At 43.3% G+C, this 13,483-nt stretch overlaps 1 long non-coding RNA gene across 3 annotated transcripts in view; it reads left to right on the plus strand.

Moving 5' to 3' along the window:
• LOC141788542 (uncharacterized) overlaps positions 1 to 13,483 on the plus strand; it is a 44,045-nt gene that overhangs the window by 22,581 nt on the left and 7,981 nt on the right. For 2 of the 3 annotated variants that reach the window (XR_012598146.1, XR_012598144.1), the window contains exon 3: positions 7,418 to 8,936. This is a non-coding gene — a long non-coding RNA (uncharacterized LOC141788542). The remainder of the gene's footprint in view (positions 1 to 7,417; positions 8,937 to 13,483) is intronic. The other variant, XR_012598145.1, reaches the window with a different exon arrangement.

Consider the following 13,483-nt stretch of genomic DNA (forward strand, 5'->3'; position numbering starts at 1 on the left):
GGTACATAACTGGTTAGGCCACTAGGCAGCAAATCAAGCTTTAGGATTTCTCCACATGTTTCAGGGATGTGCAATGACCTCTGTATGTTCAGTTTGGAATGTCAGTATAATGATAAAATTCAGATTCAGACAACTTTATTAATCCCTCTTGGAGTAATTAGTGAGGATCAGCTCATACATATAAGAAAGAAACATAAAGAAAGTCAAGTTGACGTACAAGCAATAAATTACCTCCACAAGGTGTTAAGTCATAAATAAGACCTAAAAGAGACGATGATACTGGGCATTCTGATTAAAAGTCAACCAGACTGAATACAAAATAAAAACACTTGGCAGATCATACAAATAAATGTGAAAGATGTGTGGAAATAATTAAAATGATCGCTAAGAAGCATTGGGTAATCCAATTACAGAGATGAAAGGTTATGAGAAGTGGTTAGTTAGTTTTTTATTGGCAGGTTAAACATATGGTTTGGACATGGAGGCAGCAAACAGGATTCACTGAAGAATACAACAGCAGAAAAGTCTGAAATACTCTCAGCCTTTCTGAGGAACTGCTGGTTACAAAAAGAGTTCAAATCTCTGTTTCACACAGATAATCATAGAACAGATTTTAATGATTCCTTTTAGGCTGTTTCCATCTTTAACAAAGAGCTTGTGAGACCAACAGATAAAAGAAAAACAAAGAAGAACTCAATAAAAGACTGGTAAAAATGAAAGCAGCTAGAGTAGTGTGTTAGAGGATATAAAACTTCTAAAACTGTGAAAACATCTTCAAGTCACTTTGAGGAGCACATTAGCAATCATCAAACTAACTAAAATTTTAGAATTAAATATTGATTAAGCTAAGGGTTTTGAATGTTAAACCTGCCACTGCAGTGTTATTGATGAGATTGATGCTGATATTTCTATGAAATTGCTGTTTTTTTAAGAATAAGTAATATTATTTGTTGGTTATGATGGGAAAGTGTCAAAAAGCACAGTTGCTCATTAAATAAAATGCTTTACACTCGCAAATTAAATACTAAAAGCTGCCAAAAGGCAATGTCAGAAATTGCAAACAAGGAGAAAAAAAGCAAGAGGTCAATAGACACAGAGATAAAGTTATGAGCACTGGGAACACAAAAAGCAGCAAACTGGAAAAATATGGAAATTGTTATTTGATTATTTATGCTTGAAAGGCACAAGTAAACACATCCCCAACTCCATTTAAACATTTGTTTCAAATAAATTGGGTTGAAGTGAAGGGGTGCTGGGTATGATGGCAGGAGGAGCTATGATGACTGATTGTGTTTTGTGTCTTGTGTCTTAAACTTATTTAATTTAATAGGTTTAATAAGTTTAATAAATTAACTTGTTCACTTGATTCACTATAAATTTTCCTGACCTTTACCTTTGGCGTTCATCTTTATCTTTGCTCTGTTTTCTTTTGGAAACGTTACCTGGGAAAAAAAGTCCAGATAAAGTCAGGGTGAAACCATGATTGTTTACGTTCACATGTGGAGACTTTCAGGATAAGTTAAGAAATTCTTACTTTTGTACATTTCTGAAAGAGACCTAAGGAAACCAGCAAATACAGTACGTTTAAGGAACTGTAAGAGTTACTCTGAATTACATCCTTTAATTTTCTTTGGGTTGACCAACATATTGATTTGATGGTTTCAACTTCACATGAGTTAGGTTAAAGAGCTCTGTGGGTGTGGAAAATAAAAACATGGTAATGATGTTAGCTCTTTTTTCCAGTCTTACAGATTTTGCCTGTAGGCAGCTGGCCAGATGAGCACCTTGACTCCTTACTGCTAGAAAAGGGCTGCAGAGCCTCTGGCCGTCTGACACCGGTCTAATTAACAGTCCATGACAACTCTGTTAAGCATCAGTTAAAGATATTGTCTATGAATGTTACACACAGCTCTTGTAAGATGTGGCTACAGCCCAGCAGCTCTGTTCTGCCCATGTTGGAGTCTGTTGGATAACACTCGGTGACTAATTGTCTAATTCCCTCTGCCCTCGTTCATTCATCCATCCTCTTCATTTCTATTCCTGATTGTCTTGCTGCTGTGTACCAAACAGGACATGTTGCTTTCTATTTCTGACTGCCTATGAGTGGGCCGCAGCTTGGTGCCACTGCGTGTTTTGTGTGTATATGTATGTATGTGTGTGTATGTGTGTGTGTGTAGAGTTGGGCCTGGCAAAGAGCATCCTCCTCTAGTGGAGTGGCCTGAGGGGATTTCTTTCATGAAGTCAGATAACATCCCGGCGACCCCCTCTTCCCTTTTTTATAAGAGTTCTTTAACCTTGATAAATGAAGTAGAGGCGGGAAGGGAGGGAGGGAGGAAAAAGTTGCGGGCTTCAGTGGGGGATGAGGGTGTGATGGAGGGAGGAGAGATAGAGAGGGAGTGAGGGAGAGACACTAACTCCCTGGCCGGCTTGCTCTCAGGATCAATAACGTTCGGAGAGCTGCTGAGCACTCCTGTCTGGCAGCTCTACCATAGGGGATGGTAGGAACGGATAGAGGGAGGAAAAGGGGGGTGGGAGGGAAAAAGCAAGAAAAGAAGTGTTGAGAAAGCCTCTCTATCTCCCTCTTGTCGTCCTTTTTTTTTGAGAAGAGAGAGAATGGAGGCGGATGGGGACATAGAGACGGAAAGATGAAGGTATGGATGGAGCACAGATTGAGGGGACTTTGCGCCTATATCCAGCTGAAACATGCCACCCACCTGCTCGCCTGCATGCCCGCCAGGAAAACACACACATGTACACACACACACACAAACTCTTTGAGGTCTCCTTTTACGGAGCCACAAGGTTACAGAGTGTCGATACAAACGCGCACAGCCCTCCGACAAATGGGATTTGGCATGTTCAATCAACAGTGCTGCCAAATCCCTGTTGTTAAGTATTGCAGAGCCATATCTGTCTGCAGCGGGCCCCAGCTATGCTACCTGGGCCCGCTAACTGTCCCCTAAATATCCTCTATTAAAGTCCTCTCTAATACAATTATCTTCTGCATTCCCCTTTGGATCTGAATTGGCGTGTGTGCAGTGGCATAAACAAGAAACAGGGAGGGAGTTTTCACACCTGAGCTCTCTCTGTCCTCTTCTGTTTTTTCCCCTCGCTTTCTTGAATTCCCTGCTTGGAGTTTAAGTCACATACTTCCCTCCTATTGCCATCTCTCCTGGCCCTTTTCCTGTCCTCTGTTAGAACTGATCCTTTCATCTTCCCTCCCCTAATCCCGTGCTAGAGAAGCCTTCTCTTCACCCTTCTGCTGCTCTCTTTTTAACTCTGCGCCTCCTCTTATTTCAGCGTGTCCCTTGCTCTTCTTCCCGCCATTGCCTCTTCATCTTCTTCTCTACCTTTTTCCCTTTTCTCTTGCTTCACCATTTCCCCTCCCCTGTTACTTCCATCCTTAATTAAGTTGGTGATCAGTTGACTGCCCCGATCATTGGTAGAGAGCAGGTTGGTCCTCCCATCTCAGGAGGGGGGAACATTGTCTGTGATGGCTGACCAGTGTAATCCCCCCACCAGGGACAAAGGGCAGTACCCTCGCTACCTCAGCCACCCCTGAAGGGCATTAGCCCCCCGATGAGAGCCGCGCCCTGGCCTGCCCCTGCCTGCCTGACACCTCAGTCCTCTCCTTATCAGAGGAGGCAGTTTGACTCCATACTGCTGAGAGCTTCGAGTCCAGGTGACTGAAGCTGCAGGTGGACGTCACAGTATCATACAAAGTTCATTGAGGATTAAGGTGCACACATTGACTGGAGCACTTGATTCATATTTCTGCCACCAATCACACACACACACACACACACACACACATAGATACGCACACATAGATACGCACACATACATGCGCAACTGTTATACAAAGATCAGGAAGCCCCCCCTTTAAACCTCCACACAACCCCACATACCTACTCCTCTTTCTCTTTCCCTCTTGTTCTCTTTCACATACACACACACACACACACTTTCACAAGCCCACATTCACACACAACGAGTAGGTAAGGTTGCCATGGGAACGGTTGGTCAGAGTTTACCAGAGGGGAAACAAACAAAGTACTGTTCATGAAAGCAGGTTGTTTGGTGCAGGAGGAGCAGTCGTACTGTACGTATGTTTCTGTGTGCGGATGTGATTCATTACATTAGTGTTAAGTCGTGCATTATTTTATTCTCGTGTTTTTCACAAAATGCGTTCTGGGACTATCTTTCTGTTATTCTTTCATATCCCTTTAGGATGATTTTTCCAGGTTCACTTGGTGATAATCGTCCAATGATTTCAGCTTTAATGACGCCAGTGAGCCTTAACAGTAAAACAGAGTTGAATCTGATATGCAACGTCTGAAGTATCGCTGTCATCAGACTTGTTTTATTGAGGAAGACGTACTTTTACAAAGAAGTGGAGCATGTTTCTATCTATTGCATCATTTTAGTGCTGCCATCACTTTTATGAATGATTGATCTCTCGCTTATTTTCTTATTTAATTGCTTTGGAATAAACATCAGACCAACATTTTGAAACCAAGCATCTACGTTTGAACTCTAGCAAACAGATGATTTGATACTTAAATAATTTAAGAGTGTGTTTCAGTTTACCAAGAAATCAAAGTGGACCAACATTATTTTACATATATGAGACCACATGAATGCCTGTGTCCTATCAGGTATATTTTAGCTCTGGATTGTGCAGGAGACTGATGTCATTGAGTTCAAGTCTCAGTTTGCATGACTCTCTAAGTTTGAATTTGTGATGTATTTTGTGAACACGCACATGTTTAAAGAGGGGGTGTATTTTTTTTTTGTTTTGTTTGCTTTTATACTGTCATTTTGGCACGCCCATAATAACTTTATATTATATTAGGTGTTGTCTCTTTAACCCCTTGATGCCTGATGTCACAAATTTGCGACATACCCTGTCAGGTCTTGATGCAGCTGAAATGACCTTTGTATCTCATTATTACCTATTGATCCATATTCTACACATACCAAAGATCATATCAGATCCACTGTGTCACAATATATTGGTCAGGGGATGAACTTCTCTTGTCTTTATATATAATATAACTTAGTTAAAATTATTGTGTGTACTATACTCAATTTACAATCTCCACTTAATTGAACATTTGTAAGAATGTAAAAACACACACAAAAAAATCTATTTTATAATTGGTAATTAATTCAGGCAGTAAGGGGTTAAGGCTCACTGCTCTACAAACTTCCTTCCTTCTGATTGGCCAGCCCTCAGGCAGAGCAGTTCGCACTCCTTGGTGTTTGAGGCCCGCCCCCTCCAACATGTCATGATCTAGTTAGGAGATATAATTCAAGACCATGTCATTTCAGCAATTCTTAAAGATCTTGAATGAAGATCATGGAGATCTTGACATGAGGATCTCCTGAAGATTGTTTTGAGCTGTTTACAAATAGATTCAGGGTTTTCCAGTAACGTCTTGTGCGTTCTGCATCTCCAACTGCAGAGAGTTAATTTAATCAAAGGTACACTCTGCGATATCAAGTGATTCCAACCACGGCTTATTTCCTAATTAGAAAGTTTGTAGAAACATGTCAAACAACAACAATAAGAACAAGTTTTCCTGAAATTCCTCTAAGCAGCCCAGCATCCAGATGGGGATCTGACTTTCATCTCTATCTGAGTCACAGCCTATCATCCCCACTGACTTCTGTGCTGGTTCACTTCTCTCAGTTTTTTCTCCCTTTATATCATGAACAGTGTCTTCGCTGCTCTTCTCTGCTGTCCTCTCCTGTGAAAAAGTAGGTCTTGTGGTAGTTGGATGACACCTCAGCTGAGTCGCAAACGGCAGCAAGCTCCCCAGTCCTTATTTCCCATCATGTGCCTTTCTCGCTCTTTTAGGCATGTAAATACAACGCACCCCAGCTCTAAAGCAGTAAACAAACTTGCTGTGTTTTTCCTCTAAAAAAGCCACCAACCTTTCCTTTTCTCCATCTGTGTCCCTGTCCCCTCTAATGCTTCTCTTCGCCCTCCACTTTGCTGCTTGAGTAATATTTATTGCTCATCCTCTTTAAGTCTCAGTTTTATGTTTTCCCCCTGAAACAAACAAGTCCAATGCCATGGGGCAAATTCAACCCCCACACACACCTCCCCCCCACCTTCTCCGCCCCCTCTTCTCTCTGCCGCTTGCTCCTTCAGCTCCTGACAGATAGACAAACGTACTGTTCCCTCTTTCTTTGCCTTTCACCTTTCAAACCTCCCTCCATCCATCGTGGTGGACGGGCACAATGCAGGGCGCTCTGTCCTGCGGCAGCCCTGAACTAACAATATCACCGAGGCTGCCTGAATGCCGCCGAGCCCCATTGTGCTCTGTCAGAGGGGAGTTAACACCCATGTCTGAGCCCAATGAATAGTATTATTGTGTCTGAGACATGCACCGCACCCCCTGGTCCCCATCCATGCCCCCCGAACTTAACTCTCTTGTCCCAACTGTGTAACCCCCCAGTGCAACTCTTGTACCCCCTTCCTTAACAGACAGCTCTTCCCTCCAAAGCCTTGCCGGCCCACCGACTCTAAACCTCTACACGTTTACTTCTCTATTCCCTTGGCAGTCGGCCTGTGGGTTTTCGTCTCTTTTACAGAGAGGTGGACAGAAGGGCTGTCACAGCTCCGTGGTGGCTGAGGATATTTTTCAAGATGGTTTGGTTGGCGCAGTCCAGTGTGGGCTGGTGGTGGTGGGGGTTGAATTTGGCCACGGCTCTTTCTCTGCTGAAGAACACAATGGGACCATGAATCCTCAAAGAAATGTGCCCCCCTCCCTCCCCAGCTGCTATTATCATAAGAAGAGGGCTGCTGAACACATTTGAATAATTCTGGATAATACAAAAGCTGAGATGTTTTCTTTGACAAAGTTTCTATAGAGCACCACCAGTCTGGCCAAAACATTTCCATTCCTTCACTCCCACTATGGCACAAACAGAGAATGGTAGCTTGAATAACAGTCGCCATCAGTTTTATACTTCATACTATTATTTATATACGTTAAGGGAAAGTAGATATGAAACTCAGCAGGCCTAAAGAAGAGTAAAAGACAGGAGTTGTTGAGGAGAAGTTTCCCTGTAAATATTTCTAATGTATTCTATTGATGCAGGGGTGATTTTTATAATGGGCCCACTCTCGCTATATTTTGCGATCTGCAGCACATCACAATCTAATAGCTGAGAGTACCTTTGGCAGCCAGCATCTCTGCCTGACACACTTAACTCTCCAATCCCTGCAGTTTGTGCTCTCCAAGGTTAGCAGGTTCACATTCAGGCTGAGAGAGGATGCCAGATTCCTCACCCCCGACTTCTCACTGATCAAAGCGCAGGATTGACATTCAGAGTGGGTAAAAATGCTGAAAGTTAGGATTAACTTGTTTTTTCTCCATCTCTGTCTCTGCTTGTTTATGTACAGCAGGAAGAAGAAGAAGAAGAAGAGGAGGAGGAGGAGGCAAGGGAGGAGGAGGAAAAAGAAAAGCAGAGTGGGTGGAAGGATGGAAGGAGAGAAGGATGTAAGCAGTTCGAGGAGGTGGTTCGAAGCGGGTGAACCCGGAGCAGGTGAACACAGCTGTGGATCGCCATGGGCTCTCTGGCTGCCTTCCTCCTGTGGCCCCGGCGCTGCATACTGGGGTCCCGGGGAGCCAGCCGGGGCCAGCCAAAGCTGCAGCAGAGTGGGCAGGCTAGGCCAGCCGAGCCAGGAGAGAGGCAGGTGAGGCGGGTGAGCCGAGCGCTCATCCCCGCCGGCTAGGAGCCTCCGCGGCAGAGCGGAGCAGCAGAAATCAATACAGAGGAGAGAGGCTAGCAGAGGTTGCCCAGCACCGCCTGCAGGCCTCGGAGCCCAGGGACCAACCTCCACCACTGCTCCCAGCTCTCTCTCCATCTCTCTTTCTATCTTCCTCTAACAGTCCCAGCATCAGCAGGGGCCAGGGCCCTAACCCTGCAACCGCCCCACACGCAGTGTGTGTGTCAGGAGGTGCACATGTGTGTGCAAATTTGAGAAAAAAAGGGAGACGGAAGAGACGGAGAGAGGTAGACTTGGTGTGTGGTTCACCCGCAGGGGTTGTTGCTGCGTCCAACAACCGCTTGATAAAAGTTTGTCAGAGAGACACGCAGACTGTGAGGGAGGGTGAGAAATGGAAAAGGAATGAGAGAGGACGTCGAAGGTCTCTTTTCTTCCAGCTCCCTCCCTCTTATTACTCATTCCACCTTCACTGTTTGAATAAGGCTCCATTGGAGATGCTACATTTCTGCTCCGTCCCACTTCCAAGCACCGAGCCCACTATATTCCTAAGATGTCATGAGCCAGGATGAAAGGACAATTTGAACTTTTTCTCCCATTCGCTGTATCAGACACAACCTGTCTTTTCACCTTAGATTTTCCTCCCCTCACTACAGCAGCTCCCATCAGAGGATATGGCAGCGCAGTATTGATCTATAAGGTGGAAGAGAGGGAGGCGGGCCCGGGCTTTCATACCTCTCTCATGTGTGTGGAAATAGCACCTGAAGTCCACTTACTGCCTTGCAGCAGGGATCCCATGGCAGCATGAGTGAATGGCTGCTAATTGAATGAGAGATGAAAAGGACAGTGGTTGTACGTGTTCAGCAATCCCCCCTGCTTCTCCTGTCTGAAACCATGGGGCTTTTCATCTGACTTTTTCTGTCCTCTGTGTTTACAAAAGTCCTTCTCAACACAAAAGAGATGTTTTAAAAAAAATTGGCAGTGACTGAAAAAATTGAAAAGATCCTCAGGAATAGAAAAAATCAGCCTGACATCTGCGTAGAGGTGAATCCTGAAGGAGAAAACTGAAAGAAGAAGATGATAGAAATAACTACCCATGCCAGAAAACATGTACTGTACAACACTGGAAGGACATTACAAGAAAGATGGACAGTTTTCCAAACAGGAACGTTTCCAAATGGATTCACAGCTTTGGGTGAGTACAGAATCTTAGTTTAACTGCATCTTTTGTTGTAAATAAACTCTTCATGTGGTTCTGACAAACATATTGTTCTCAGCAAGAGGAATAACAGAACTAAGAAACAGTCTCCCACCTGGTAGCAGTTATGATAAGATAGCATCACTGCTCAGAGGTGCGTGTGTGTTTTAAAGTGAACACAGACGCGTTGTGTTGCAGTTGATCTCCTCAGCTCTCAACAGGAGCCCTGCGCTGTGATCAGGCTGTCACTGACTGTTTGAGGAGTTCGTTGTTGTTGTGTGTACCAGGAAGAGGGTATTAAAGCGCAACTCCCCCTCGCCTGCCAATCTGCTGGCACAGAGAAAGAGACTGGCGCCTCTCTCCGCCTCAGCCTGGCAGCGACCCATGCTTACAAAATGGCCGATTCCTGTCTGCCAGCTGTCTCCCTAAGCCAAGATGGCGCTTGGTCGCTTCTTAATGCCCGCTGTTTGCCATCTGCCCTCTAATCGTTAACGGCTATGCAAATATCCTGTAATTGCATTTGCATGTGCTTGATACTCAACCCCTCCCCCTCGGTTGTAACTAATAGCGCTAGCATCGAAAGGAAAAAAGGAAATACAATTCAGCGCGTTAGCTGATTGAATACACAGCAGGAACAATTAGCGCTGTTGTTACCCTCCTCTTTACTTTCCTCTAAGCTCACCTTATGCAAATCACCGATGCTGTGCTCTTGCTTTTGATGCTGGTTAAAAAATGGAGCGTCACCCCGTCTTTCTGTAATTCAGCGACGCTCATGAGTCTTCTCATTGTGCCATATGTGACATCTGTGGTTGGTTGCATTACCAGGGTACTGTGCCTCCCCTGACAGGCTGAGCCCACACTGTAAAAAAAAAAAAAAAAGAGAGAGCAGGAGCGAGGGAGAGGCATAACATAATGACCTCATTAGCATGCTCAGCACTCCCTACTATAGGCCCTGGTGCGCTGCTGCGCCGTGGGACCCACGGGTGTACGCCCTTCTCACAGCACTCAGCATGCAACATTGTGTTCTCCCCACACAATGCGGCGCTTCATACAGGCTTTATTACGCCTTGTCAGAGCGCGGGGGGATCAGGGGTATCAGTGCAGGAGCAGCAGGATATGGGCGCTGTACGTGAAGCAAGAGATGTATCGGTGCTTTATGGTCTTAATGTGGTGCTCGCCGTGCTGATGGGCCCACTGATGCTGCTGTTGTGCGTTGACGTGTGTTTTTGTTTGTACGGGTGCATTTGGGCCCTTTAGTTGTGTGCTTGTGCAACTATGTGTTTCACTGTGAACTCCCGTGGCATCGTGGGCTGTTTTCAGCTGTCACTGCTAATTACTGGAGAGAGTGATTTGGGGAATCATTTGTGTCCTGGAAACAGGCCATCACCTTCACTCAAGACCCGCTTTACAGTATATGTTTGCAGGTGTGCTGTAGTGTGGCCTTCTCAGTGAAGACTAGAGGACAGGACACACACACACACAATCTCTTTCTCTCAAGACTAGTCAGCAAATGTATTTCTTAACTGTTGCTTATGATGCAGCACCATCCTTAGCCCCTGGAATAAGTACAAGGATCTACCCATATGGTAAAACTGCTAGCATAATGCTATTTCTGTTATCATCTTCTCTCATCAGACGCAGGCAGTTTAATCACGCTCCTCTGTCTAATCAACCCAGACTGACTTTGATAAGGCTGGGGTGGAGAGCAGGTTAGCTTGGAGGGCTCACACTGGCTGCTGTCAGCCCGGAGAGGCTGCATGCTAATGTACAGTTCTATGAGGGGAGAGCAGTAAGGGAGACAGGAAGGTGGGCTTGAATCTTAAAGCTGTATGATTTGTGTTTCATTAACTCCATTTATTAACTGATTCTCAAAGTAAAACAAGATGTATTTAAATTTGCAAAATTTGGGGAAAATGCAAGCACAAGAGGAAGAGAAACACTAAAAGCAAGATGAGACAAACTACATGATCTTAACATGGTGTTGTATATGTGTAGCATGTATGGGTGTAGCATGAAAAAGTGAGGGCTCTTTTAAATACAGGATTGAGAACCAGAACAGGGAAAAGGGAGTTGAGAGGAGGGAGCACAATATCTGAATCATTGGGGATGACGTGGGTGGAGCCTCTGTATTCTTTATTTGCATATTCAGATTAAACAAGAGGCACCATATGTTTTATAAAGCACAAGATAAACATTAACCCTGACTACTTACGTTAGCCAGTGGTTCTAACGCAGTGCATGTACACCATAAAACAAACTTGTCCTTTTACACCTAGGGATGGGTACCTTTCACATTTGAAACGATATGGTACTGATGCCAGGTACCTGGTAATCGGTACATGAACTGAACGGTACAAATTTTTGGTACTTTTTTTGTATATATATATATATATATATATATATATATATATATATATATATATATATATATATATATATATATATATATATATATATATATATATACATAATTAACATATTTATTCTTCAATATATAACCTTGCAATGTTGTGCTCATGACCAGCATAGGAAATCCCCTATTCTTCCACTCCCTCACAGCCACAAAGATGCATTTAGGTACCTAAATATGGTGCCTTTTTGAATTTACATGAATTGGTAGTTAGTACTTTTGACAGAATTTGGTTGGTACCTGTAAAAGTACCTTATTCGGTACCCATCCCTATTCACACCTACCCAGAGAGATTCAGGGACACCCAACACTTTCCTTTGTAGACAGCTGTTACGTATAGAACGTCTATAGCAGATTGTAACTGCATTTATGCACACAGAGACTAGGCATGATGGTGCAGCAAACATTGTTATTGGTGGAAATATTGTATGTGCGTAAACAAAGCAGTGTGTCTTGTAGTGTAAGATTTGAACAGAATTAAATTATCCACTGTCTCACTCTCAGGAACAACAGTAAGCCACATTTTGGAGCATCTCATATGCTTCCTTAGGTCATTTTAAACAAAATATAGAAGTTATTTGTCTTTGCTGCATAAAACATGTATAATTCTATTTAAATTACCAGTAAAATTGAGAGTACAACACCAAAATGTTGATTAGAAAACAGCAGAAGGGATTATTTTGTGTGATTCTGAGTGGAATGACCATTTGGCAGAAATAAAACAATAAAAGGCTTAACTCCAACCCTGACAATCAAACGGTGTAATCAAATTATACAAACTGTAATCAGAGACTTTTAATTCCTAATCATTTTTATGCGGTATCTTGCATGTGGACCATTTGTTTGTGTGAGTGTGATTGTCATCCAGTCCGTTGCAGTTTTTCTCATCCAGACTGCCCACTGCTTTTTATTTGCTTAGGTATTGATTGAATGTGTTCCACCCACTGAAGTAATAGTTGCTGAAAGCATTTACAGGCATCGCTCAATTCATTCTGGCCCACATCTTTCTTTGTTTCTTGAAACCAGCGAATAATGTGATCAATTCATTCCCTGAAACAACTTGTTATTCAAAAGAAAATATACGTTTTTTAATGTCTTCAAAATGCAACGTGTTAATAATGTGGCCAGATAAACTACAGGTAACAGAAGGGTTTGTACAGGTTCTACTTGTGATTTTAAAAAAAGGCAGTGGCTTAGTTTGTGTGGAGAATTGCATTATATTCAAAAAAACAACAACACTGTCTTCGATAAACTTTTCAAACTTTTTACAAAATAGATTGAATTAAATTAAAGATTAAATATTTTCTCTTCAAGCTATATACATATAAGAAGAATGTGTTGGAGATTGCGTGTCCAAACTTTAAGAACAAGTGTTTTATTTTTCTCGATACACTTGTTGATCAAAAAGGAGGAAAAAAGAACAAAGTCATTGCACTGTTATTCAGCCAAATTCCTACCTTGAAATTCTCCTCCTTAGGAAGTAATTCCTGAGTCAAGTGTTGCTGCTGTTTCCTCAGAGCTGCAACGCTGAGCCCCAAGTCTGATTATAGACTTGTGGAAAAACAGTCAGGCATTTATCCAAGTCACTGATTATGTCATTTCAACGGGCTGCAAACACTCAGGCGGGTTAGACAGCTCTGAGGGGAGAATTATGAAGCTGGAGTGGAATGGAGGCTGTATGAAAAGGAAATGAAAATGGAGTAGTGCTGTATGTGTGATTAAACTGCCTGCTCTCCGGCAAAAGGCCACGCGGCTGTAGCACAGGCCTGAGATTTGGCCGTAATGAAAATGTGAAGGTGGAGGGGTTTGAACCCCCTGAATGACGTGCATGAGCATGCACACACAGTTGCACATACATTACATAGTGGTATGTATGTGCTCTGGCTGGGGGAAAGGGAGCTGCTGAGAAAGGCTGCAGAAGCAGAAGTAGAATAATGTAGTGCAGGATCGAAGAAAATCCTCCTGAATTAAAAAACAAAACATTCAGAATTATGTTTATCAGCTTATTCATGCTAGTGATGGATAATCCTGCATTGTTGTCGCCTTGGAACAGACAAATAGGACAATGGCGGCTGCATTAATATTAAATCACACCATTCAGATGCAGAGACAGCAGCCGTCATCAAGCGTGGGA

The sequence above is a fragment of the Halichoeres trimaculatus genome, unplaced genomic scaffold (assembly GCF_033239565.1).
Source record: "Halichoeres trimaculatus isolate MK-OKI-2021-1 unplaced genomic scaffold, fHalTri1.1 fHalTri1_scaffold_4, whole genome shotgun sequence".
NCBI classification, from domain to species: Eukaryota; Metazoa; Chordata; class Actinopteri; order Labriformes; family Labridae; genus Halichoeres; species Halichoeres trimaculatus.